This window comes from Zootoca vivipara, chromosome 12, assembly GCF_965207765.1.
Source record: "Zootoca vivipara chromosome 12, rZooViv2.hap1.1, whole genome shotgun sequence".
In the NCBI taxonomy this organism is placed as follows: Eukaryota; Metazoa; Chordata; class Lepidosauria; order Squamata; family Lacertidae; genus Zootoca; species Zootoca vivipara.
The window spans coordinates 22,561,759-22,587,542 of NC_142595.1; the positions used below are offsets into that span (position 1 = coordinate 22,561,759).

Here is a 25,784-nt window from a genome sequence, read left to right on the forward strand (position 1 = left end):
CCTCCCATGTGTTCTTTGAATGCCCTGAGATTTTATGAAATGGGATCATGCAAATTCAAAGAGGTTAAGTTTATCAGTAAGCTATGAAGCTGTGACAGGCAGCTAAATGAAACACCCATGTACAAAGGCAGCGTGCATCAATATCAGGTGCCAGAGTGGGGGGGGGGGCAGAGTGAAGTTACAGAGACTTTCCAGGGGCTTATGGCTTGGCTGCTGTTAGAAGAATAATGCTGGGGGAATGAGCTGTTTGGTCTACAACAACTCCATTCTTCTGCAGATCCTGGGAGCTCACTTACAGTCAGACACATAACCCACAAGAACAAGAGTGTGATGATAGACGTGAGTTCTACCATTGGATCCATGGGTGCTATTTTGGGCGGTGAGACTTCCCAACTACTACAAGTTAGTGCCAGCTTCTATTTCAGCCCTGGGCCGCACTCAAGCATGGCAGTTTATTTTGGGCTGTTGGGTGTTCAAGTTGGTGTGTGCACTTTATAGCAGGAATAACAAATGCAAGCATAGGAAGGACAGATGGGGCGGAAAGGCCCATTATTATTATTTTTAAGCAAAGCTTTGCTCTGTCTCTTATGGATCCAAAGCCTGACAGGCCAGATTCAATGGCTGGAATCCTAGGAGATGATGCAATGGTAACTGAAAAGGAGGTGCAATGTGTGTGTTTGTGTAAGAGAGCAAGACCGAGACAGAACAGACTGGGCGATTACTGGCCACAAAAGCACACAACATACTACTGCTAGTTCAGAAATTTTAAAAATGCAAGCGTCTTTCATGCCAAAAGGCAGCCTGGGATAGAACAAGCTGGACTGACAAATGTGAAATGCACGACTAGTGTGACACACCTCTGCTTCCATTGTATCAACAGGGTGGAAATGGTAAATCAAGCAAATGTTTCTCTGTAGTGGAATCGCTGCCTTCTTTAGGCATACTTTGCATGCCATAGCTTAGCTGCAGTGCTGTGAACATATTCTGCCCAACAGAAGATGAACTCTGAACTTTACTCCCCACTGTGCATGACATACAGCCCCCTGGAAAATAAATTTATCCATGTTCCTACATGGACCTGCCTGGCCATTTATATTTCCCTTGGAGACCCTGCTCCATGCTCACACTCTAAAATGAGGTGGGCAATTACAGGAGACAAGGCCTTTCCAGTTGTGGCACCCCAGAAAACTCCCAGAGAAGTCTGCCTTATGCCATTATCGCCCCCCTACTCCAGCCTTAGCTAAACATCTTTTTATCTGCTCAGGAATGCTATTTCTGAGATCATTTTATTTTAATTTTACTAACTGCTTGGTGCAATTTCTTGATACAAGTTTTATTTTATTTATCATATTTTATGTTACATATATACCGCTCTGAAAGCAATGATTGAAGACCATATCTGTGTAGGTATGGATGGAAGAGATGGAAACTCCAAGCCTTCCCATTGCTCTGAAATGCCCCAATATGTGAGAATATACACTACACCAAGAACAGGCTTCATTTGATTGAATGCAAAAAGCGAATTATTCCAAGTTTTTCCCTAGCAAGATATGAGCCTGGCAAGGCTTAGAAAGTGGTACTTCCAATGCCATAGCCTTTTCCTCCCCTTTCAGCTCTGTAGGAATGCTCTGCTCCGGGTGACGGGGCCGAAGCGCGCCGGAGAAGCCTCGTCCCATCCCCGCCTTGTCGGGTGGTGGTGGGGGGAAGCGGAGGATCCAAAAAGCGCCCGCCGCGAACTGGCTTGGCGGCGGGGGGAAGAATCCACTTCTTCCCGCGCTGCAGCCTTTGTGTTCCGCTGGTCTCTGCCGGTTGCCCCTCACCGGCAGAGACCAGAGGAACACAAAGGGGAACGAGCTACAGCGCAGGAAGAAGGCAAAGGAAGATCAGCTGAGAGGCGGTGACAGCTGTCAGTGCCTCTCAGCTGATCTTCCTTTGCCTTCTTCCTGTGCTGCAGCTCGTTCCCCTTTCGCTAGAGGAATGCCCTGTAGGTTTTGTGATCGGAGGTTTTTATGGCCACGCTTCGCAAGACGAAGCGGCAGCCATAGAAAACCTCGTATTGCGAGGCAACCTCCTATCGCAAAACCTAGCGGAAAATTCGTCTAACAGGGCATTCTTCTAGCGAGGCACCACTGTACAGACTTTTATTGTATGCAGTTTCACCATATAAAAGAATTTCCCAGAATCCAACAGCGATGGCACAGGAACTGAAAAGGACATACAGTACAGCTCATACTTTTGATAGTCACTGTTGTGGATCACCAGCCGATTTGCACCACTTCAGCATGTCACATTTTTTTCACGCCTCACCGTTCTTCTTGCCTCTACACAGCCAACCAACCACCAATTACAGAAGCAAATCCCATGCACACTATTAAGCAAGGCCTACAATAGCAAGAGTAGTGTTCCCACCTTGCCTCTTGATGTGAAGGCTGGAGAACAGGGAATTGACAAGATCATAGAATTGTAGAGTTGGAAGGGACCTCGAGGGTCATCTAGTCCAACACCCTGCAAAGATGAAGAGAACAAAGCATTAGACCAGAGCTTTCCAAACTTTTCATATTGGTGATACACTTTTTTAAAAGACATGCATCAATTTGTGACATAGTAATTCAGTTTTACTAGCAAATTGGAGGTTAAACTCACTGCTTTCCAGTGCCAGGAGCATTTGCACAACACACCTACACACTACAGCCGGCACACTAACATGTCGCGACACATAGTTTGGAAAGCTCTGCATTAGAGGGAGAATCATGACCGCAAGGCAAAGGGGAAGGAAAAGAGCTACTCGCAAGGAGGAAGAGGGGCTGCAGTAGGGTCTGACAGAATCAGGGAGAGATCAGTTTTTTTTTAAAAAAAAAACCTAATAATTTTAAAAGCATGTTCAAATTAAGAAGAGATTCCAAAGCAAGGTTAAGAAACAAGGGAAATCCACTCAGCTGTTGCAGGATCAAGACTGAGCTTGCCAACGTCCTGATCCTTGGAGAAGAAAAATAAATCTTCTGGGCCATTATAGTGCTTCTCAGCTTCTGACAGGTTTAGTACTTTCGTCATGATGTGAAGGAAAACATACTCAGTGAAGTGTGATACCCAGCCCATTAATTGTATGAAGGCCACATGTGAAAGAGAAGGCCACATGTGAAAGAGAACTGAAAGAACTCTCATAGGTTTTCTGTGCTTGACCAACCAAATCCACATTGTTATACCACTGCTACCCTCCCATGACTGCTGTGCCTTTAAACGATGTGTTTGCAAAAAATAAATAAAAATAAGAATGTGGCACATGCAGATATACCCAGAGTTGAGATATGGTTGCACCTATACCACTGCTGTCTTCCATTTCTATATGATACCATCAGAACTTAATCCACAAGTGATATTGTTAGATAATGGTGGTAACTGTTTCGGTTCTGGCTCAGCTCTTTCAATGCTTATTAGATATACAGTCTCCCCGCCCCTCCTTGTCAGTCACCACCAGGCATCCCCAAACTTCGGTCCTCCAGATGTTTTGGACTGCAATTCCCATCATCCCTGACCACTGGTCCTCTTAGCTAGGGTTCATCGGAGTTGCAGGCTAAAACATCTGGAGGGCCGCAGTTTGGGGATGCCTGGTCACCACACACAGCTTGACAATTGGGGACACCCAAAAAGGGTAGCAAGCAGGCTCTTTACCTTGCTTAGCAACCTGCCCACAGGTTTGCCCCTGGAGCACCAGTGACTAAACACCATGGGTAGGCAAACTAAGGCCCGCGGGATGGTCCGGGATGGATCCAGCCCGCAGATGGTCCAGGAATCGCTGCATGGATCGACAGCACACACCTTCTTTCCTTCTCCCTCCCTCTCCCTCATACGGCAGCAGCGCCTCCTCCCTCCCTCCTCCTGGCTTCTCCCCACCCTGCCTAGAGGTGGAAGGGGGCTGGGCTTTATTGGAGCCAGCAGCAGCAGCAGCAGCACTTGAGTGGCCGCCATTTTAAGCAGCCCCTCTCTGGAGCCCTTTCACGCACCACTCATTGTCCCACTGCCCCCGCTGCCAGACCCTGCTGCTCGCAAGACAAAGGTAAGCAACCACTGGGGCTCGGGGTGCTCTTGCATCATTTGTCCCCCCCCCTCAAAATATAGTCTGGCCCCCCATGGTATTCAGCAGGGGTCAGCAAGCTTTGTCAGCAGGGGACCAGTCCACTGTTCCGGCCCCCTGCTGAAAAAATTTGCTGACCCCTGCTGAATAACATGGGGACAGGCCATTCTGATAACCTTCCTTCCCAGTCTCCTCAACCACAGGTTTCTCCACCTTTCACATTTACAACGTAATTGTTAGCCCTCTCATACTGCTACTCTCATAGGGGAAACCCATGCCTAATATGCTGTGGAAGCAAATGTGAGTCTGGGCTGGAAACTCTTTCTGGGAACGCTGTGCTGGGGGAAAACACACACACCAAGTTGTTCAGTTACACCAATTCACAGCAGTCACTGAAAGCAAAAGTAGCGAGCCTTGAGTCACGAGCCACAAAGTGACTCCAAACTGCAAAAAACAGGAAAACGAAACAAAGCTTTTAATATTGGAACATTACCAAAAGCAACAACCTACACCAAAGGAAAGTCCTCATTACCCCATAGAGAACTCAGCAATCGGTCCATGTATAGGGAAGGGTGTGTCAATGTGATCTATACTGAAAATGTTTCAGGGCTTAGAAACCCCAACAAGACTACTGTAGTACATGATTAAAAGCCATCCTGCGCCACAGGCAGTTTTACACAGGGAGAACTGTCACAGCCCTTAGTTCATCTATATGCCATTAGTTCATCTACAACTGTTGTCATATTTTGCCACAATTTTTGCCTGAATCCAGTTAATTCAGGACCAACCTGCACACGAACAAGTACATTTACAATCACTTTTTTTAAAAAAAGGGCACAGCAATGCCAGAACCACAGACATGTTTTTTTCTACGCAAAGTAGCAGAACAGCCCTCCTGCATGGAGATGAGGGTGACAAAAGATAACAAGGTGTGCCAGCCTTAAGTTGCACACATGCAGACAAAGTGTGCGGTGTGGTGACTTGGAGTCGGAGGGAAACAGTGCAAAGACATTGATCTAAGCTAGCGAAGATCTACCCTTTTAAGGCACAGAAGAACCCCCAGGTGATTGGAAGCCCTGTCTCTGAAATTGGGGACAGGTGAAATCTGAAGCCTCCCGGGTTCAAACTGCCCCCCCCCCTTATGCTACCCTCTCCTGGTTCTATGGCTGTCTGGGACTGGAAAAACCGAAGATTTGTTGAGCACCAGGCAGAATAGTGGGTTACATTAGTAGGTCTTAAGTTTGCAAGCCTGAGCCAGATGGCTGTGAGAAACTAGTCTCATAGAAGCAACCTGGGCCCCAGTTCTTGCTGCTGCCGCCACTTCTCCAGCTGCCCCCTGACAGGAAGACGCAATTTCCTTCCAGAAAATCAGCTGCCTCTAGTAAACCAGCTTCCTCCCACTCAACGTTTAACAGAAACATTCACCCACATGCTTGTACTGCCTGGGAGACAAATGCACCATACTACAAACTTCTGGATTCGTTGTAACAAAGGACTGGATTCAGTTCAAATACATAGCAACTTCAAAACGTAGGGATAAACAAAAGTTACCCTGGGTACTATGTACCCAAGGAAAACCCGCCCCCCAAAAAAATACAAGAAAATGCAGATTTTGTACTTCACATAGACATAGCCATCCTGGTGAGCAGGGATGCCCTTTGGTTCTAGAGAAATGGACCTGGGCTTGGTTCCAGAGATATGCATGTGGGAGGTGGTCGGCAGATTACTTTCCTGTCTCCTGTGTTCCCCTGGCAGCCTTCCGAATCCGGTAAAAGACTCTTCTGATGGTTGGGGGGAACTCACCTGAATTGGGTGGGTTGTGGCAAGAGGGTTTTTGTGTGTGTTACAAATAAACAACTCGAGTGGAGCTCTCTCTTATGGGTGATAATTCCACATGATTTTTGGCATTCCCCTGTGTCTCATTTCCCCACAGAACAGCCAACCCCATTAAGAGAATTTTCAGAGGGGCTGGATAGGTCTCCTTTCAGTATCATTTCTCTAAAAGCCAATTACTATTGATGTTGTAGCCAATGTGGTCATTGGATTCCCATCTCCCCTTGTCAGTGTGGACAACCACAATGGAGGACACTCATGTTTGCTACCCCTGCTTAGATAAGAAAAAAATGGAGGACACCATACTCTGAAGTACCTGGCTTTAGTTGACTAATATGGACAGACAAAGGCAGTTATCCGTAACAGAACACAGGGTCTACAAACCCATTGCTGCACAATATGTCAAGTTCTTTTGTTTTTTGGAAGAAAGGCAAAAGGCCCAGTGCATCCGAAGAGGCTTTTTCGAAAGCAAACCCTGAAGAGGCTTTTCAAACTACCAGTCCCTAAGGATCAGGCTCAGTTCCAACAAAGCTGGAGGGCACTTGGTCACATCTCTGAAAGTTGTGAACTTCATCCTTATTAGTCAGTTCATCTGTACACAAGCCTTGATTCCACTGGGTAACTTAAGTAGACTAACTTTAGCTGAGATACGATTCCAACTACGCGATTTCATTCCCCCACAAAGTTTTAACAATGTGACTTGAATGATCACCACAACCTGGAAGGTTTGCAAATGAACCGGAAAGAGGAATGCAAATCTTGGGTGTTTGTTTATATATTTTAGCAAATGTATCCACCACCTTTCTATCCAAGATGTTCAAAGCAGAAAACATTGAATAATTTAAAATGAAACACACACATTAAAAAATAATAATGGAAACAGTGACTGATAATATAACAGATGTTAAGATCATTAAGAAGGGCACCAGACAGAAATCTCTGAGCAGCTATGTAAAGGAGAGCCAATGTGGTTAAGAATGTCAGTCTATGACTTCGTAGACCTGTGTTCAAGTCTCAACTTCGGCCACATAAAAGCTCACTGGGTGGTTTTGGGCCAGTTACTGTCTCTCAGCTTTACCCGAGGATAAAATGGGTTGGGTGGGTTGGGGTAGAACCATGTGTGCCTCCTTGGAGGAAAGATGAGGTATAATTAAAAATATAATAATAATTAATCTGGATTTCACCCCAGAAAAAAACTCTCTTCTGTATTCCAGCTGCACATTTATCTCATGCAGGCGGGATAAATGAAAGCCTCCTTGATTAAGCTTACTGGACATCAACTTCGTTGGACTGGTCATGTGGTTCTGATGCCTGGAAACAGCCAGGGGTTAATAAGGCAGTAACAACTTGACAAGTACTCTGAATATAAGTAATTTTGCTTATACTGTAGTAATTTTGCCAGGAAAAACAGCAGCAAGCTGCTTTGTTAGAAACCCATGGGGGACCCTAATCTCTATGTGTGCTGCCCTGTCAGTATAAACACCTTCAATTAAAGATGTACCCAGGCCTGATGTACTGAAGGCTCCCTACTGGATGTGGCAAACAACTATCAGCACAAACTAGAAGCTGGTAGAGTTTTATAAGCACTAGAATAATGGCAACTTAGCACCTGTATTTTATACTAACTGAAGTTTCCAGCAGGTTTCCAAAATGGTAGCCTCAGGAATAATGCATTACAGTGTCCAAGAGGTTCTCATATCCAAGAGAGAATGCAGCTGGCCCACCAGTCTCAGTTGATGAAAGACCCACCAGCTGGACTTCTGGTGACAAAGCTGGGGACACTTCCAGGGGAGTATGGTCCTGTCCTGAAATGCCTGAACACCATCTCCTTAAACAAATGAAGCACCTCTGTCCATAACACACCCATCTTCTCAGGACTGAGCTTCAGTTTATTAGCCCTGATCCAGCCCACTACAAATTCCAGGCTCCAGGCTCAGCACTTCCACCACCTCTTGATTCAGATACAAATGAGAAATGCAGAGTTGCTTGTATTGTGAATACTGATGACACCTCACCCCACTGCATTCAACAGTTTCATGCAGATGTTACAGGACATGGGAGAAGAAGATGGAACTCTGTGGGACCTCACAACATAAACGCCACAAGGCCCAGCACAACCAATGTGACTACGAAAGAACCGATAATAAGCAATTACTCCAACCGAATAGGGGAGGGATCACCCAAAACTCCATGCCACCAACTCTTTGAGAATCTACCCAGAAGGGCACTGTGGGTCAATGGCATCGAAAACAACTGAGAGGTGCTGGGGAATTATCAGGGCTCCACTCCCACTCCCAAGGCAGTTTCTGAGCCAAAACCAAACCAAAGCCATACTTGGCATATGTCCAGAAAATCAATCAATAATTCCTTGAGTTGCCCTGCTACCGCCCTTGCCCCAAAAAAGAGTATATGTGACCAGCTTATTACACTCCTGAAATGCAGAAGAATTTCTTCAGGAGCAACTTTGTTCAAGGGAGGCGTTAATTATACCCTGCTTTCAGATAGGCAACACCCTTTCTGGGATCATCAGCCATGATGGGTTGAGTAGGCACCCTCTCCATGCACCTTGCCCATATTCTCAGGCCACAGTAGCATTCATTCCCTTAAAACAGGATCAGATTACTGTATGCCCTTGATGTATTCATTTACTTTACTGCACAATATACAGTATTGCATTTGCAGTTTTCAATTGGATTCAAGCAATTTTTCAAGTGAAGTGTCTTGCAAAAAAAATAGCATGCTTGTGATAGCTGTGGGCTAAGACCAAGTATGTCCCAAATGTCTTGGAAACACTCCTGAGGGTAACACACTAAGAATGCAATGGTGGCAAAGTATTATTGTACACTGTCATCATTTCCCCAGAGTTTGTTTGTTGGTTTTATTTATTTATCCACAGATCACAGGGCAGTTCACAATACAGTAGGCAAAATCATACTCTCTTAGCTGTGTTCAACTGTATTCACATTAAGTTTAATGCCGCATGCTATCAATCTTCGTGTTTCATCATCCCTAGCTCTCTGGTAAAACAAGGTGCCAATTGGACCCTGCAAGAAAGTTTAGGTTCTACTGCATCAAATGCCCAGGTAACCTCCCCATCCAACCGTTTGGCTAGGGCAGGGATAGCCTATGTAGTGCCCTTCCATTAGTCAACATGGCAAGTAGGCAGGAATAATGGAGATGGAGCCCACAACATCTGAAGGGCATCGCACTGGATACCCCTTTAAGTAGGGTTCAAATAAGAGAGCCAGCCATACCAAGCGGAAACTCCAAAAGAGCCTCAAGTATCATCTAGAGTCCATTACCCTCCAGAAGTGAACAATATCAATAAGTTTGTCAGAGTTTTGTGTGATGAGTGAATTATTCCCTTTTGCCAGTCCTCAACTTTCTGACAATCAACTTCATTAGTTACTCTAGTATTACGAGACAGCGGGAAAAAGAATGCCTCTCTTCATTCATGTCAATAAACCAATTATATCCCCACCTTTTAGTCTTAATAACAAAACAACTAACAACACACACCAAGCCCTTGAGCCCTTCATCATAAGAACAGTGTGGAAAAGAACTAAGCCACAATCCTTGTACATCTGTACATAACGCAGACTACAAATATATTCATATTTAATTTTTGGCAGAGATTTATTCCTTCCCACAGCACAGCCCCAGACTATTAAAATCTCTCTCCAGCTGCCCTGACCCAGTTGTTATCTGCGCACTGCACCATCCTTCAAAAATTAAGAGGACTTAAGACAGTCATAACCTGGAGGATTAGTAGCCAATATGTAGCCCATAATAGCTCCTGCTAAATAAAGAGGGCACCAAGCTCTATCAGAGTGCTGCCTACCACAAGCTTGGGTCAGACAGAAAGAACTTGAAAGAAAGTGACACATTTCAGGGGGAGAGAAGGTTCCAAAGGAAACACACACATTTTTTATTTATGTTTTACGTTTATGAGGCCGAGGAAGGGAAAGGCCTCAGGAACAGCCTAGGCTCTCCAGCAACAGTATGCTGACTATAAGCAACGAAGAGAAATGTTGAATTCTAATTCTTAACAGCAAGGAAAACTTCTTACTGGAATAAGCTGCTGAAAGATTGTCCAGAGCCATACCTTCTCAGGTATTTTTTTATTTTAGTTTTTGACAGAAGGAACAAAAAATCTGCATCAGGTTTACCGTATATGCCGGCGTATAAGGCGACTGGGCATATAAGACGACCCCAAACTTTTTCAGTCAAAATATAGAGTTTGGGATATACTCGCAACTATGCAGGTTCAAAAACCCTTTCTTCCAATTCACAGCAATAAATAAAATGCAAGACAGAATAGGAGAGGGAAGCTTGGAGAATGATAGATTGTGGGAGCCACACCCTGTCAATCTCTTAGCTTTACAATGGAGTGATAGATGCCCTCTAAACAAGAGCAACTAGCAACATGAAAGATTGTGAAATAAGAGCCACTAGACACCAACAATTAACTGAAGAGATATATCAGTGTATTAGATAAGGCCTACCTTCAGAAGAGCAGGGGAGTTCATAGCAACACTAAGTATTCACAATTCACATCCCGACCCAGAAGTGCACCGGAAATAACGTTTGTGTGCTTGCGCAAACGTCATTTCCGGTGCACTTCCGGGTCGGGGGAGGCCCATGCGCACAAACGATTTTCAGTGCTTTTTTCCAACCCTGAAGCGCACTGCCGCGCCAGTAAGAGTGCATGCGCATGCGCACGGGCGCAAGCCCAAAGCCGGGTAAGTTTGGGGACCCCTGTTTTGAACCATGCCTAGTAACTGACCGTGTGTTTTCTAGATGCTCTCCTGCCTTCCTTGTGAGAGGAATAGGGCTGTGTAATAAACCGGTATTGAAATAACATTGTGATAAGCAGTTTGAACAAGGCAATATACCGGTGAACAAAAGGTGGGTATTTAACAGCTTCCCAGGGGGGTAGCTCAGCTGAATGGATACTTTGCAGGCACCAGTGTTTCCAGCTTTGTTTGCTCTAGTTCAGGGGTCCAAACTAAGGCCCGGGGCCCGGATGCGGCTCAATCGCCTTCTAAATCCGGCCCGCGGACGGTCCGGGAATCAGCATGTTTTTACATGAGTAGAATGTGTCCATTTATTTAAAATGCATCTCTGGGTTATTTGTGGGGCCTGCCTGGTTTTTTTTACATGAGTAGAATGAGTCCTTTTATTTAAAATGCATCTCTGGGATATTTATGGGGCACAGGAATTCGTTCATATTTTTTTCCAAAATACAGTCTGGCCCCACACAAGGTCTGAGGGACAGTGGACCGGCTCCCTGCTGAAAAAGTTTGCTGACCCCTGCTCTAGTTGATAAAAAGGGAGAGATTGGTGGGATGAGGGCTTGGGGGGGGGTGGAGGGGAGAAGATTTTGCTGGCTGCCTAATGCTGAGGTTAGGTACTATGGGAGGTTAGGTACTATGTGAAAATGATGGGGAGGGTGTTTTTCGGTAAGCAGTGCAAGCAAATGTGTGTCTACTCACAAGCAAGTACTACTGAATTAAATGACACTTACTCCTGGGAAAGTAGAAGTCAAGTTTAGTTGAACTCAGTGGGGCTTATGCATGTACAGATTCCACTAAGACCTCTTGACTAGAGGTCTAACTTGACTAGCAAATCACTTAAACTACCCTTAAATTAAGGGACGTGGGAGGCGCTGTGGGTTTAACCACAGAGCCTAGGGCTTGCCGATCAGAAGGTCGGCGGTTCGAATCCCCGCGACGGGGTGAGCTCCCGTTGCTCGGTCCCAGCTCCTGCCAACCTAGCAGTTCGAAACCACAACAAAGTGCAAGTAGATAAATAGGTACCACTACAGTGGGAAGGTAAACGGCGTTTCTGTGTGCTGCTCTGGTTCACCAGAAGCGGCTTTGTCATGCTGGCCACATGACCTGGAAGCTGTACGCCGGCTCCCTCGGCCCATAACGCGAGATGAGTGCCGCAATCCCAGAGTCGGTCACGACTGGACTTAATGGTCAGGGGTCCTTTTACCTTCACCTTTACCCTTAAATTAGTTGAAAATATATTAACGATATTATATGGAAGTTTATTTAATATTTTTATTAAATCTACTAGTTCTTTACATTTTAAGCCCCTCCACCAACACAGGGAGGCCCAGCAAGGTTCTCCGCCACCACCAATATATATCGTGATATATCAAGATATCGTGATTTTTAGCTGGTGATATATTGTGATGTTTAAAATCAGATATCGTCCAGCCCTAGAGAAGACAGGCCTTTAGGGACTGTTCTATCAAGACTGACAGAATCAGAGAGCTGAAAGAGATCCTAAGTAGTTTTTGTTTCTATTTATTTTAGGAGGCCTTTTAGGGCAAAGCTTTCTTAAGGCAACTTACATTGAACAAACAAAATGTATTTCATTTTTAAAAAAACAACCACATTAATCTAGACAAGAGAATCTCAAACTTGAAAGCTCCATTCAGGCGGTCAACAGAATGGTTAAGGAACAGCTGAAAATATTTGTACCTGACTGATTCCCCCTCCCCCCCCCTGTCCCCGATGGTGTTGATTGAGGCTGTTTTAACCAGGGTCAAATTATCAAACAGGCTAACAAGGTCATGGTCTATGGTACAACATTTTCATAATACTTGTGTTTGTCTTGACACTGATGCTGGTGCAGAAGAAAACATTATTTTATTTTTCTGCACATGTAACTCAGAAGCACATTCATATGGCTATTAAAACCATGAATTACAGGTCTGCTTTATATGCAGAAGAAGAAATGTTTATTAAGTGATCCAGAAGCATTCTCAGCTATTCTCAAATGGCCCATGTTTGTTTGTTTTTCAGAACTGGTCCTCAGTCATAATTGCTTGCCCTGAAAGATCAATAGATGTCTGCAGTGCAATACTTCCGCATGATTCATGCAAACAAGTCAAGCTACATTTCTCAAGGAAACAGTATATACTTGAAGAAGCTGGGCTGGCGGGGGGAACAGGGAGCACACAGTTTTCAGAACTTTCTGAAAATAAAACTTAAAAGCAAAAGGCTCACAAAACGATGGGGCCTTATGAACATATGAAGGTGAATTTCAGACTGATCCATCTAGCCAAGAATTGTCTACTTTGACAGTGGCTCTCTGGCAGAGATTTCCCTCATTACTTGCTACCTGTACAATTAAAATGGAGATGCCAGGAAGCCACTGTGCAACCTTCTTCAACCAAAACAGGTGGATCTAACAACCACTGATCTACCGGCCCTTTTCTCCATATTGGGGGTAGAAAGCAGAAGTATATTTGCATATTTTCCACTGGAAAATATGTTATGTATTTTTCTTTTGTATGTTTGTTCTCTTTATAATATAAAATCAATAAAATATAATAATAATAATAAAAAAGAAGTATATTTGCAATATTTAAATTTCTTAGCGGCTGTTTTGAGTTTTACCATCCTTGAGAGGTATAGCAAAGGAGCAATGTGTTGCCAAGTGACTGAAAAAACAACAACACGAGAATCCTAAAACTGGCACAAAATGCCATGGACCTGGGTAAGATACCCAACAGATGCCCGAGGCACCCAGACCATCACATGCTGATTGTACCTGAAGCGCTAGCAAAAGGGAAAAGCTGCAAATTATGAATAAAAGACAGCATTTTCAGTGCCTTGCGGAAAAACTACATACCTACTCAATCGAAACTGATACCTCAAGGAAAAACCACCAGTCTGCCCCTTACACCCATGAACAAATGAGGAAAAACTGTGCATTGAGATTTGTTTTAGGTGGGATTCCTCCTTGTGTCAAGTTACTGGCCTGGATGACCCATATTCTCCCTTCCAACCCTAGGAAATTACTGGCCTTAAAAGACAATGTTATGAGCTATACCCTCACATCTGAAAACAGTGTCACTTCTGTCAATGCTATTGGGCCAAACAGCATCAAAAAGAGATGTTTACAATTCCAAACACTGCCAGCTAGAGCAGCTGCGTTACTAAACTCCAGGGCTCAAGCCTCAGAAGGGGAAAGGTATTTTTGCTATCTCCGCAATGAGAGGCCAACGAAACCTTAATCCGACTGGGAGATTCCAGGTTAAACCTGCCCTTAATCTCCAACATAAGAACAAATCACTCTGGATAAAGCAGCATCTGTCTGCACACATACACTTAAAAATGTGTCATTTTGCAAATACTGACAGAAGGCAAAGATCCCAGCGTTTCTGAATATTTAATAAGTGCAAGGCGGGAGGAGCATTCTAGGTTCAAACAAACTTGGAAGGCCTTCCATCTCAGCAATGACAAATGTTTTCTGTATCATGCAACTCTTTAAAAAAAACCAAAAAACAAACAAACAGAGCAAGTGCAACTTGAACACTCTTTAAAAAAAATCAGCAACACTTGATGCAGACAATTTAAACCCTAGTTACAGGTAGGTAGCTGTGTTGGTCTGACGTAGTCAAAACAAAATAAAAAAAATCCTTCCAGCAGCACCTTAAAGACCAACTAAGTTTTTTATTTTGGAATGAGCTTTCGTGTGCATGCACACTTCTTCAGAGACGTTGGATTCTTATCTCATTATACATGATAAAGCGATCTTCAGCTATCTCACCCCTTGCTTTTTCATGCAAGACCACCTGCAGTTGTTTACAGTCGTCAACAGCTATCAGTCAGTCAATCACCCATTTCCACCACCCTTCTGAGTGATACCCCTCCCCACCCTTTCTCTACATATAAGCGTCTGGGGACTTCTGTTTCAGTGTATCTGAAGAAGTGTGCATGCACACGAAAGCTCATACCAAAATAAAAAAGTTTGTCTTTAAGGTGCTGCTGGAAGGAATTTAAACCCTGTAATGGGCTAGTGCTAGTGCAAGTTCAAAGCTACCTGGTTTTTGCGTAGGGTGTCTGGGAAACAGTGCAAGAGAGCTGGGAAAATCCCAGGCACCTTGCTTCCTTGATGTTTGATGTCAGTGTTTAGAAATGTGCAAAACCTATCCAGACTGTGCAGGAGCACCAGCTCCTAAAATAAAATGAAAAGCAACACATCGGGAACAAAAACGTACGGTATTTTCCAGACCTGCAGCAGAATCTTTTCCCATGGTAGCCCCATGACTCTGGAATTCATTGCCAGCTGACCTCCACTAAGCTAGTCCACTGCAGTTCTTAAGAAGGTCTTCAAATATTTGTTTTATATGGCAAATGCATGTGGGAATTTTTTTAAATTTTATTTTATGACTACAAGGCAAACAAGATGCTCCGCGATGAGCATCCCATTTCCTTCAGTGGCTCACTGTATGCCTCTGGGAAGGCCCACAAGCACAACCTGATCAAAGAAAACCTGCTTGCCATATAGGCAGGTAACCATCAAAAAATAGTTCCTGGACCAGCTTCTGCAACATGAGACCAAGGGTCCATTGGGGCCGTCTCCCTGACAGTTTGTGGCTCTAAGTCCCAGGCCATGTGGGAAAGGCTTATAGCAGGGGTCAGCAACCTTTTTCAGCCATGGGCCAGTCTACCATCCCTCAGACCATGTAGTAGGCCAGACTATATTGGGTGGTGCCCCACAAATAACCCAGAGATGCATTTTAAATAAAAGGACACATTCTACTCATGTAAAAACACACTGATTCCCAGACTGTCTGCGGGCCGGATTGAGAAGGCGATTGGGCTGCATCCAGCCCACGGGCCTTAGGTTGCCTACCCCGGGCTTATAGTAACTACTAACCACTTCAGCTTTGACTCAGTTTCTAGGATGTTTGCATGGTGAGAAGTTGCACTGTAAGCTCAATTCACAGAGGTGAAGGTCTCTCATGATACCCTTGGCGGTGAGGGGGGGGGTCCACATTGCAGGAGTTCCCATATCAATGGGTGCATCATCAGTCAGAAATCCAATAAACAGAAGTAAAAAGAGAAGCCCAAAAGTGGAGATGGAAAGCAGGCATGGAGCAATGGAAGGAATAAACTGTCATCCATGTCGCTCCTTCTTTAGCGAACATTTCGCTAACTGAGCAAATGTCAAGACTGCTGCTAGTTTGCAGAGAGCAAAACAAAGTCACTAACAAAGGAAACACCCTTCCCCAATGATGTTGTCACCGGGGGGGGGGGGCGGAATCTGTGGACATGAAATGTTGATAGTAAAAGCAGTTAGGACACATAACATGTGTACATGCATATCTGCAATAATAGTACGACCATTAACATATTCTTTTCTTGCATACAGAAAAGAAATCACTAGATCGGTGTGTGATTCAGCCTTTTTTAATCCAGCAAGGAGGGAGGAGCTCGCAAGTTTTTTCTCTGTCCTCTGGATCCCAGCAAGGCAACATGACCGTTTCAGCCCACGTTGCTGCGCCCCCCCCCCAACTGACAGGAATAGTTGCACAATCAGTACGTGGCTTGTGTAGCCTGCAGGGCGGCATCCTGCTTTGAGTGCGGGAGTGTCCTGGCAAGGGGGTGGGCAGAAAGGTACCTGGCTTTCCCCAGGGACACTTTTCCTATCCTCGCAGTTATGTACTGCTCGGTAAATGGGGCTCCTTTGGCACCCTGTTCCACCCACAACAAAAATCAGTTTGCAACAAATGCACTTTCAGCGACGGGCTGGGGGGAGTTAACTTAGGTAGGGTTCTGAAGGGGAGGAAGCAGCAGTTAAAATTATCAAAAACACCCTTGTGTTGTCCTCTTTCAAGCCCTCTTGGCTTCTTGTGCAAAGAGGAAAGGAGAGGCATGAAGATGAGGACTGTCACAATCCGCGCACCCCAAAACAAATGTGACCTTTGCTGCCATCTGAATGCACTCCTCACCGTTCTCATGAGCACAAAAGGACTGCTGATGATGAAGGGACGCAAAAGGAGAACATAATGAGCGCAGCCGGAGCCTGCAGCCTGAGACGTCACCAAACACGCAAGCTTGGCAGTCAGGGAAGGTCACAGCTTTATTTAATTTTCAAAAACATCACAGCTATTCTGAATTGGTTTGGAGCATACTGCTTGTTTGTGTAAGATACAAAAATAGGCAAACATTTCATTGGCTTTCCGTATGCCATTCAACAGATAGCACTGGGCAAGCATGAAAAACACCCAGCTCTCCAAATCAACAATAGGGTGCTAAACATGAAAGCAATGTAGTTTTTTAAAAGGAGCAAATGCTCTCTACCATCCAAGACGTCACAAGAGTTCACCTAAAGCAACTTTGCTACTAACAAGCATGAATGTGAGAATGTTGAGGGAGAGAGTAAGAGACAGAGAGAGAGGAGAAAAAGAGTGTCTGCTAAACTTACCGACAATTGAATGAGGCAAGACCAATCCGTGACCATGTTACAGCAAGATTACAACATTGCACAGTGGGAAACTGTTATCATTGAGTTGGGAAACCGACCTACTTTGCCAAAGACACAAACGTCAAAGAGTAGGCTGTACATACATACAGCTGGGGAATATGCACAGCCAAGGTAGCAGATTAAATAGCTCCTTCGAGGTTTTGCAAGCAAACAGAGGGCACTTGCTGTTCCACTGTCTGGGCCAGTCAGATGGGTGAATCCTGTTTTATCAGCAGCTTGAGCCCAGCCATATCATCCAGGAAGTGGTGCTCACAAAGAGCCACCCCCAGCACAGCAGGGAAGAACAGTTAAAGGCAACGCACCTTCTATCAACAGTTCATGGCTGCCCTGGCGCAAGTAACCAAGCTTTTAGTGAAAGCACACCACAATACTTACTGTACTCTCTCTTGCGAAGCAGCATTCCCTTAGACACCCTCAAAAACACATGTACACATTCCTCCCCCCCCCCTACAAGGGCTACAAATGGATTGGGGAAAATATAGGGAGGGTTAGAAAAGTTAAAGAAGCATAAACTAAATGCCAGTATTGATAATTTTTAAGGAAACAATTTGAAAAATCGCTTTCTGTAAAACAACATTAATACTGATTAAACAACATTGGAAAAGAGGAAAACCATTCATTCCTGCATATTCCCACTCAAGAATGTTGTCTTAATGGAAACTTCTGGAGCAAAGGCTCCAAATGTCTGGGTTTCTCATTATTTTCCTTTTTCTGGATTTGGTTTCAACACAATACATTACTCAGGCCATCTCTGGAGGCAACTAAAAATCACAAGGAATTACTGCCCAGCTCGGAAGCCATGGAGTCAAATGAATATTTCTGTACTGAGCAGAACTCAGTTATGAGAAATACCCTCCCACCCAGGGTATGATGATGATTGTCAAGCCCCGACATGGAAGTGAAAAATTTCCTGATAAAAACAGTTCAAGTTTTGTTATTACACAAAGACACACACATGGGAAATCCCTGGCATAAACAAATACTTCATTGCTCATTTACAGCAAATGCAATTTACCTCTGCCTGGAGAACTGCTAAGGGCAAAATTTGAGTTCTGTGCACACAAAACCTTTATTATGGAGAGAAGTCACAACAAGGTGTAGATGACCGTGCATAGTGTACATACTGGAAGTTTCCTACCATTGGGCAGAGTGATATGACCACCTTAGGCAGCTGATTCAGTGTGTCAAAAAAGGGCAGCAAATTGTTATGACTCATAGAATCATAGCACTGTAAAGTTGGAAGAGACCAAGAGGTCCAACCCAGGAATCTTTAATTGCCATGTATCAGGAGTGAAACACCTTTGGCCCTCCAAACATTGCTGGACTCCCAACTCCCAATCACCCTTGGACAACTGGTCTTGCTGGCTGGGCCTGATGAGAGTTGGAGTCCAACTACATCTGAAGATCCACAGGTACCCCACTCTTGTTTTTACTGCCAATGAGGTGGAAGAGGCACTTGTGGGATCTGCTGCCTCAGATACCAAAATAACTCAGCTGCCCTTGGCTGCTATATACCTTGGCTGGGGGTGTGGGAGAACCATTTCCTACTCCAGCTAAGGCAACAAAGTTTCTTGGTGAGTATTCTTGGAGCAAGGGTTCATTTGATCAGATGCAGGAAAGTCATACAGGCAGACCTCCCCCCCCAAAAAAAAATTTTATGTACAGTCGTGTATACATGCATCGCTTTGATCCCAGGAGTGATCCAGAAATGTCATAAAGTCATCACTGAAACGTCACTAAAAGGGCAGGACGGGTGTTTGCAGGCTTTTTCAATTACACACGATTTCACCAACGCACGTGGTGCCTCTGGGCATAACCCCGTGCGTAAACAGAAATCCATCTGTGTAGACAAGACTAAGATCGGGCAAGTGGCAGGCCAGAGGCCCAAACCAACATTCCTGTACTCTACCTTCTTTCCATATTGCCCTATCACTTACTGTTCACACTGGTAGCTGAGCAATGTGTTTTTGAAGCTTCAAGTATTAGGCACAGGAATGGAACAACTTCTCATGCGTCTGGATCCCCACGCTCTTAAAACCACACACAACTGAAATTTAACTCACTGGCACCCACACACGGGATACACACACACACAGAGAGGGGGGGCAGGCATCAGCGCGATTCCCACACTTCTAATACATTTCCTTCACATCATACCATTTGCAAACGGTAATTAAAGTTGAAACCAAATATCATTTTCCTGGCAGTAAAGCTCCAGTGAATTCAACGGAGCTTACATCCAAGTAGACACGCATAGGATTTCACTGTGCATAAGAAAGGAGTACAGTATCTGTGGCCCTCCATACATTGTTGGAATCACTCCCATCAGCTCCAGCCAGCATAAACAATGGTTTGGGAGTTTTAGGTCCAACATCTGGAAGGCCATGGGTCCTCCATCCCTGAATTAAGATAGTATACTAGTAAAGGAAAACAATAAATCAGGGGCACACCACTGAGACGACCTTATATGGGGGGGGGGAACCATACAAATGACATCACAAACTAGAGAAGTCCTGGGGAACCTGAGGCCCTCCAGATGTTGCTAAACTACAACTTCCAACACCCTTGACCATTGTTGGCTGAAGCTGGTTGAAAGGAGTTAAGAGTCCAAAAACACAAACAAAGCCACTGTTTCTCCATACTTTATGAACAGGCTCCTCCTTGTTAAAATGAGAAACAAAACTGATCTCAAGTAGGTACATTTTTAAAGCCTCATATCCATACCCTCTCTAGCAAAGGAAAGGGTTTGGGCTAAGTGCTGTCAAGGTCCAAATTCCGTACAATAAGCAGGCACAGAAAATTTGACTAGTTAAACGGTCAAAAACTGAAGAAAGACACTGAATGAAAAACATAGCTGAATACATGGTGTATTCAGAAAGGAGGGGGGGGGAGAAAAAGATTTCTACAACAATTTTAAAGTGTCTGTTTCAGCAGAAGTCTACCAAAGTTTGCAGAAAAAATTATTCTTATTGTTTTATCCTGAATTCAGCCTTTTCTGTCTTCAAGCCCTTTGTATGTTTAGTAATGGTTCCCTTCTAAAATGTTCTGCACATTAGTACAGCTCATAAATCACTTGCAGTAAGTCATTTCCATCCTCAAGGTTAGGGGAGGGGACCTGTGGGTTACAATACATTGTTGGACTACACCTTCCTTCAACGCTGACCACTGGACATGATGGCTAGGACTGATGCGGGTTGTACACAGGCGCCCCATCTCCGCTCCAGCTAGTCAGCCTTCCTCCAAGTCCCTGTCTCTCTAAATACTCATGTCTCAAAATACCCATCTAACCAGCATCGGAGAGTGTTTTCCCCTCTAGACATACCCTCCCCTTGGTCACCTTAGGTTACTGTTTGCATTTATAACCTCGACAATGGAGACCCATTATCTGCCTCATTTGAGCTCTTATACCTAGCTTCCCTCTCCACCTATCAGCCATCAAATCTTGAGCTTGTTACTGATAGATTGGTAACTATAAATAGGCAAAAAATAGTCCTTTGTCTGTCTCCTGTCCTGTCACCTACAGGCTTTCTGCCCCTGGACAATGGTTCTGCACTGTCACGAGATGTTCACAAACATTCTAACTGTTCAGTGAGTGTCATAAACAGAATGTTGACAAATAATAAGGCTTGCTGTGGATAGAAGTGAAAAGTTAGCTTGTTTGGGAAAAAGTGATAATGAAGGGCCAAAGGACAGGTGGAACTATGTGCTGCCAGCAGGAAGGAAAGAGACAGAATTCTGGGAAGATACAAGGAAGACAGAAGCCACACAACTGAAGAAAAAAGGGCAGCAGGCTGAGCGAAAGACATTGAAAACATTTGAAAGTGTGGAGACAGAAGACTGAGATAAAGAACAGCTAAGCAGAGTGAGGGGCTAGGGTGAAATAGCTTGTGCAGCCTAAGCACAATAGGAGCTCCAAGTGGTTGGCAAAAGGGGAAAGTATAAGGACAAAAAAACTTTTAAGCTAGGAGCTGAGGAGAAGGGAAAAGACAAAGGCTGAAGGTCACATATCAAACGGAAATAACCAGCCAAGTGTTCAGCTGCAGGTTTTTAAGGTACTTAGAATTAGTTTATTTAGCTATTTTAAACCCAGAAGCAAGCTAGGAAATAATGAAAGAAAGTATTAAAATACAAACATAGTATTACCACTTATAGCTTTTTATAATGAGAACATTTTTTTCAAAGAACATACAATTACAACAGAAAATGCCTATTGCCTTGTCAAGCCAAGTAAAATTGGGCCCCACACTGCGATATAATAATCTAGGAGGCTGTGTTCTTCTACTTCCTATGCCGTATGAACAGGCAAGAACAACAATTCCCTCATCATTTTAACACTCACAGGAGAGCAGTAACCATCTTTCCAATTACAGGTAGGTAGCCGTGTTGGTCTGGCATAGTCGAAACAAAATGATTTTTTTTCTTTTTTCTTTCCAATGACAGGGAATTTAAAAGTAATGTTAGCTCCCCCTACCTGCAAAACAGAATTATCTATGGCAGAGATGGGGAACCTATGACCTTCCATCATACCTGTTGCTCCCATCAGTTCTAGCCAGGGTGGCCAACAGTCAAGAGATAATGGAAGTTGTAGTCATAGAATAATAGAATCCTAGTCCAGCAATCTCTGCAGAGGTACGTGTTCCCCACTCCTGATCTATGGTCTTCAGAGTCTGGGAAGTAAGGCTCATGCTTGTGGCCACATATGACAGTCTCTGCCAAATGGTGCCCTCTAGTCCTTTTGAACCACAACCCCCAGCATTCCAGATCACTGGCCATGGTAGGTAAGGCTGATGCAGATTGGGAGTTCAACAACATCTGAAGGGCACCAGATTGGGGAAGGCTAATATGATGCATTCCTTTTCCCCCACCACCTTCATGCCTTAAGCTGTATCCTCATGTTGGCCCAATAAGTTTCTTCCTTCAGGTAAAACCTTTCCTGAGCAGTGTTAGAAACTGAGACATGAAAGCTAGGAGCTAAATGGCACCTTAAACCTAGGTTATGGGCGCAACAACGGAATGTCTGAGCGCACTTTTTTAATATATAACAAGAATACAAAGCTGAAAATGAATGAACTGCAGCTAAAATATTATGTTCATTTTTCGTATGGTCTAATCCTTCCCCTGCCCACCTCCCTAATATTCTTAAAAGGGTCTCTTCTCCAGTCTTCAGGGAGTAGCTGGAAGTGGGGAGGCAGAAAAAGATCCTCTTTTTCTTCCACTTTGCAGTTTTAACCTGAAATCTTAGGTGCAGTACTGCACCCAGAGCTCAGAAACTGGTTGCGCTAATGAAATTCCCTGTCACAAAATGCGCCTAGAATAATGGGAGTTTTGAACGCTGCTCCTGAGCCACTGTATATTTAACCTGTCTCTGGTAGCAGAAAACATGCTTTGCATTCATAAGAACAAAAGTTCAGAATCCCTGCCATCTCCAGTTAAAGCAGGGATGAGGAGCTTGTGGCCTCCATATGTTTTTGGACAACAGAGAGAGATAAACTGTTGTCCAACAACATCTGGAGAGCTGCAGATTACCCATCTCTCTCTGTGTGTGTTTGTTTGTTTATGTCATTTACATACAATTTTGTCATTAAAGGCTCTCAGGCACAAGAGGCAGGGGGAAAAAATCTACCAAAGACGTTGGAGAGTTGTTGACAGTCAGAGGGAAAAAAATACTGGACAAGATAGTCCAGTGTTCTGGCTCAGTATAAGGCAAGTGGATACATCTCTCACTTTATAATCTTTCCGCCTAAACCTTGTGCTGCCCATCAATTGTAGACTGGGAGCTTTCCAAGCAAAAATAATGCTAGTTCTGTGCTCTACACAGCATCTAGAAACATTACAGTCGTACCTTGGAAGTCAAACGGAATCTGTTCCAGAAGTCCATTTGAGTTCTGAAACATTCGGAAACCAAAGCGCGACTTCTGATTGGCTGCAGGAAGCCCCGTTCGACTTCCAAAAATAAGTTCGCAAACTGGAACAGTAATTTCCGGGTTTGCGGCGTTCGGGAGCCAAAACGTTCAAGAACTAAGCTGTTCAAAAACCAAGGTACGACTGTACTTGTGTTAGAGAACATTGCTAGCTGTTATAGATGTGAGATATGGGGCCATAATGTCAGTTCAACACACATACACATACCCCAGATCTGCATAAATTTAAGGGGAATATCAAAATTCTGCAGAAAGGCAACCCAAAATCTACAACTTAAATAATTTATGCAGATGTGCTCACAGGCCTGTCCAGGGGCGTAGCCAGGATGAAAATCAGGGGGGGCAAGGGGCGAGGGGCGGGGCCAAGGGGCGGGGCCACATCGGAGCAGCCCGATTTCGGGCTGCTCCGACTCCCTCCTCCCCCTCCGCGATCGGCAGGGACGAGGGGGAGCCAGGATCAGCCCGAAATCGGGCTGCTCCGACTCCCTTCTCCCCCTCCGCGATCGGCAGGGACGAGGGGGAGCCAGGATCAGCCCGAAATCGGGCTGCTCCGACTCCCTCCTCCCCCTCCGCGATCGGCAGGGACGAGGGGGAGCCAGGATCAGCCCGAAATCGGGCTGCTCCGACTCCCTCCTCCCCCTCCGCGATCGGAAGGGACGAGGAGGAGCCAGGATCAGCCCGAAATCGGGCTGCTCCGACTCCCTCCTCCCCCTCCGCGATCGGCAGGGGCGAGGGGAACCAGGATCAGCCCGAAATCGGGCTGCTCCGATCCCCTCCTCCCCCTCTGCAATCGCTGGGGCAGGTGGAGGGAAAGCCCCAGAGCCGCGCAAAGCGGTTGCCTGGCTTTCCCTCCGCCCGCCCCACAGCCAGCCGGCTAGAAGGGACGTCTCCCTTCTCCCTTGCTGGCTGTGGGGCGGAGGGAGGGAAAGCCAGCCAAACGCTTTGCGCGGCTCTGGTGCTTTCCCTCCGCCCGCCCCACAGCCAGCCAGGGAGAAGGGAGACGGCACCGGGCGGGCAGTGGGGCAGGCTGGCCAGCGGCCCTGCTTCTAGGGGGGGCAATTGCCCCCTCCTGCCCCCCCTGCCTACGCCCATGGGCCTGTCTGCCTACTTGTTCTAATGGCCATTGAAAAGGGCAAGAAACATTGTAGGGCAACTAAAAGTCTCCAGGACCAAAGGAGATTTGGGTCTTTTGAGATTTCATTACTGATCATTACTCTTCAAGTTTATCACTGTGATTCATAGGATGCTGAATTCTGTGTCTAAAACAGATACCATCTAGCAGCAGATGGTCTGATGGTGGACGTACAGCTTTATGCACTTGGCATAATAATAGTAATACGGTAATTAAAAGGGGGCAGACGTCTGGGAGAAAAGTATTTCGCAATCCCACCCACCATTGAACCCATTGCGTTTTGAGTGTATGCGATTTTGGCTTTACGTGCTATCGCCAGAACATAATCCCAGTGTAAACTGAGAGTCACCTGTACAGAATATACACTACCCAGATCAAAGTGAACTATAAGCAGGAAAGTCCAGAGTGTATATGTCAAAGGGACTTGAAGTAAATAAAGTAAGTTCTGAAACAAACTTTCCACGATGCCGCAAGCAATAAAGCAGTACCATCAACCAGGAGAGAGCAAATTCTCCTAGTCCAGAGATCTGAAGATTTGAGGGGGGAATGGGGGAACCCCTCAAATTCCCCTTGAGGACCCCCCCCAAAAAAAAAACCTGGGGGGGGGGTTTTCCCATACGTTCACATATTTACTGCAGCGCATAGACAACGGGTGGTATTCAACTAAGTTTCACTCAGAGTAGACTTAAGTTAGGTTCATTCATTTCAATAGGTCTACTCTAGAGTAAGACATAGCTGAGTAACACCCACTCTCTCCAGAAATACACAGCAGCAAGACTCAGTCTACAAGATATAAACAATAAGGGAACTGCAAAGCATATCCATCTCTGCCTACGCTGTGCATCATAATTCCTTCCATTTCCAAAATTCAGACTGTGTATCATTTGCTTATGTAGCCAAAAAGGCACATCCCATGCAGGTTTGGTAAAAACCCCTAGGTTTGCAGAGATACAAAATATTTTTAGGTGGGATAAAACCCAAACTGACAATGGGCATGAAATGCTGACTGGTTGTTTGGAAGCAGGGAGAATGAAATGGCAGGAATCCTCAACAGCAGTACACCACACTGGATTTTCTGTTGCTGCCCTGGACTTCTGGAGGAAGGGCAGGATATAGATGGATTAAATAATATTAAGTGTAAACAAGATTTCTAACCCGGTTTCCACCACAAGGTCCCAGGGCTGGTTACAACAACGCAGTGATACAATTTAAAATGAGATAAAGAATTTAAGTAAGAAACCAATGCAGTTTAAATAAGAAAATACAGTAAGAGTGACTTCAAAATCCGATGACCAATGACAGCTATAAGGTGAAGAAAAGTACACACCTCTTTGGGAAGAGAATTCCACAATTTCAGGGCTGTCAATATGAATGGCCTGATTTTTATTAAATTTTTCAATAATAGAGCAGTTAAGTACCAAACACAAAAGATTTGTTCTAAGGAAGACACAAGTCTCTTTCCTTAGCACCCTAGAACCTAACACCCTAGAACACAAACATATAAACAACAGCCAATGTGAAAGAAAAGGAA

General features: G+C 44.9%; 1 protein-coding gene across 7 annotated transcripts in view; it reads right to left on the bottom strand.

The window, feature by feature from the left end:
• Nucleotides 1-25,784, bottom strand: part of LOC118094191 (signal transducer and activator of transcription 5B) — a 68,175-nt gene that overhangs the window by 24,076 nt on the left and 18,315 nt on the right. For 4 of the 7 annotated variants that reach the window (XM_035134280.3, XM_060281456.2, XM_035134278.3 and 1 more), the window contains one exon: nucleotides 2,410-2,505. The exons of the other annotated variants lie outside the window; for them this stretch is intronic. The gene's annotated coding sequence lies outside the window, so the exon portion shown is untranslated. The remainder of the gene's footprint in view (nucleotides 1-2,409; nucleotides 2,506-25,784) is intronic. 7 annotated transcript variants of the gene reach the window in all.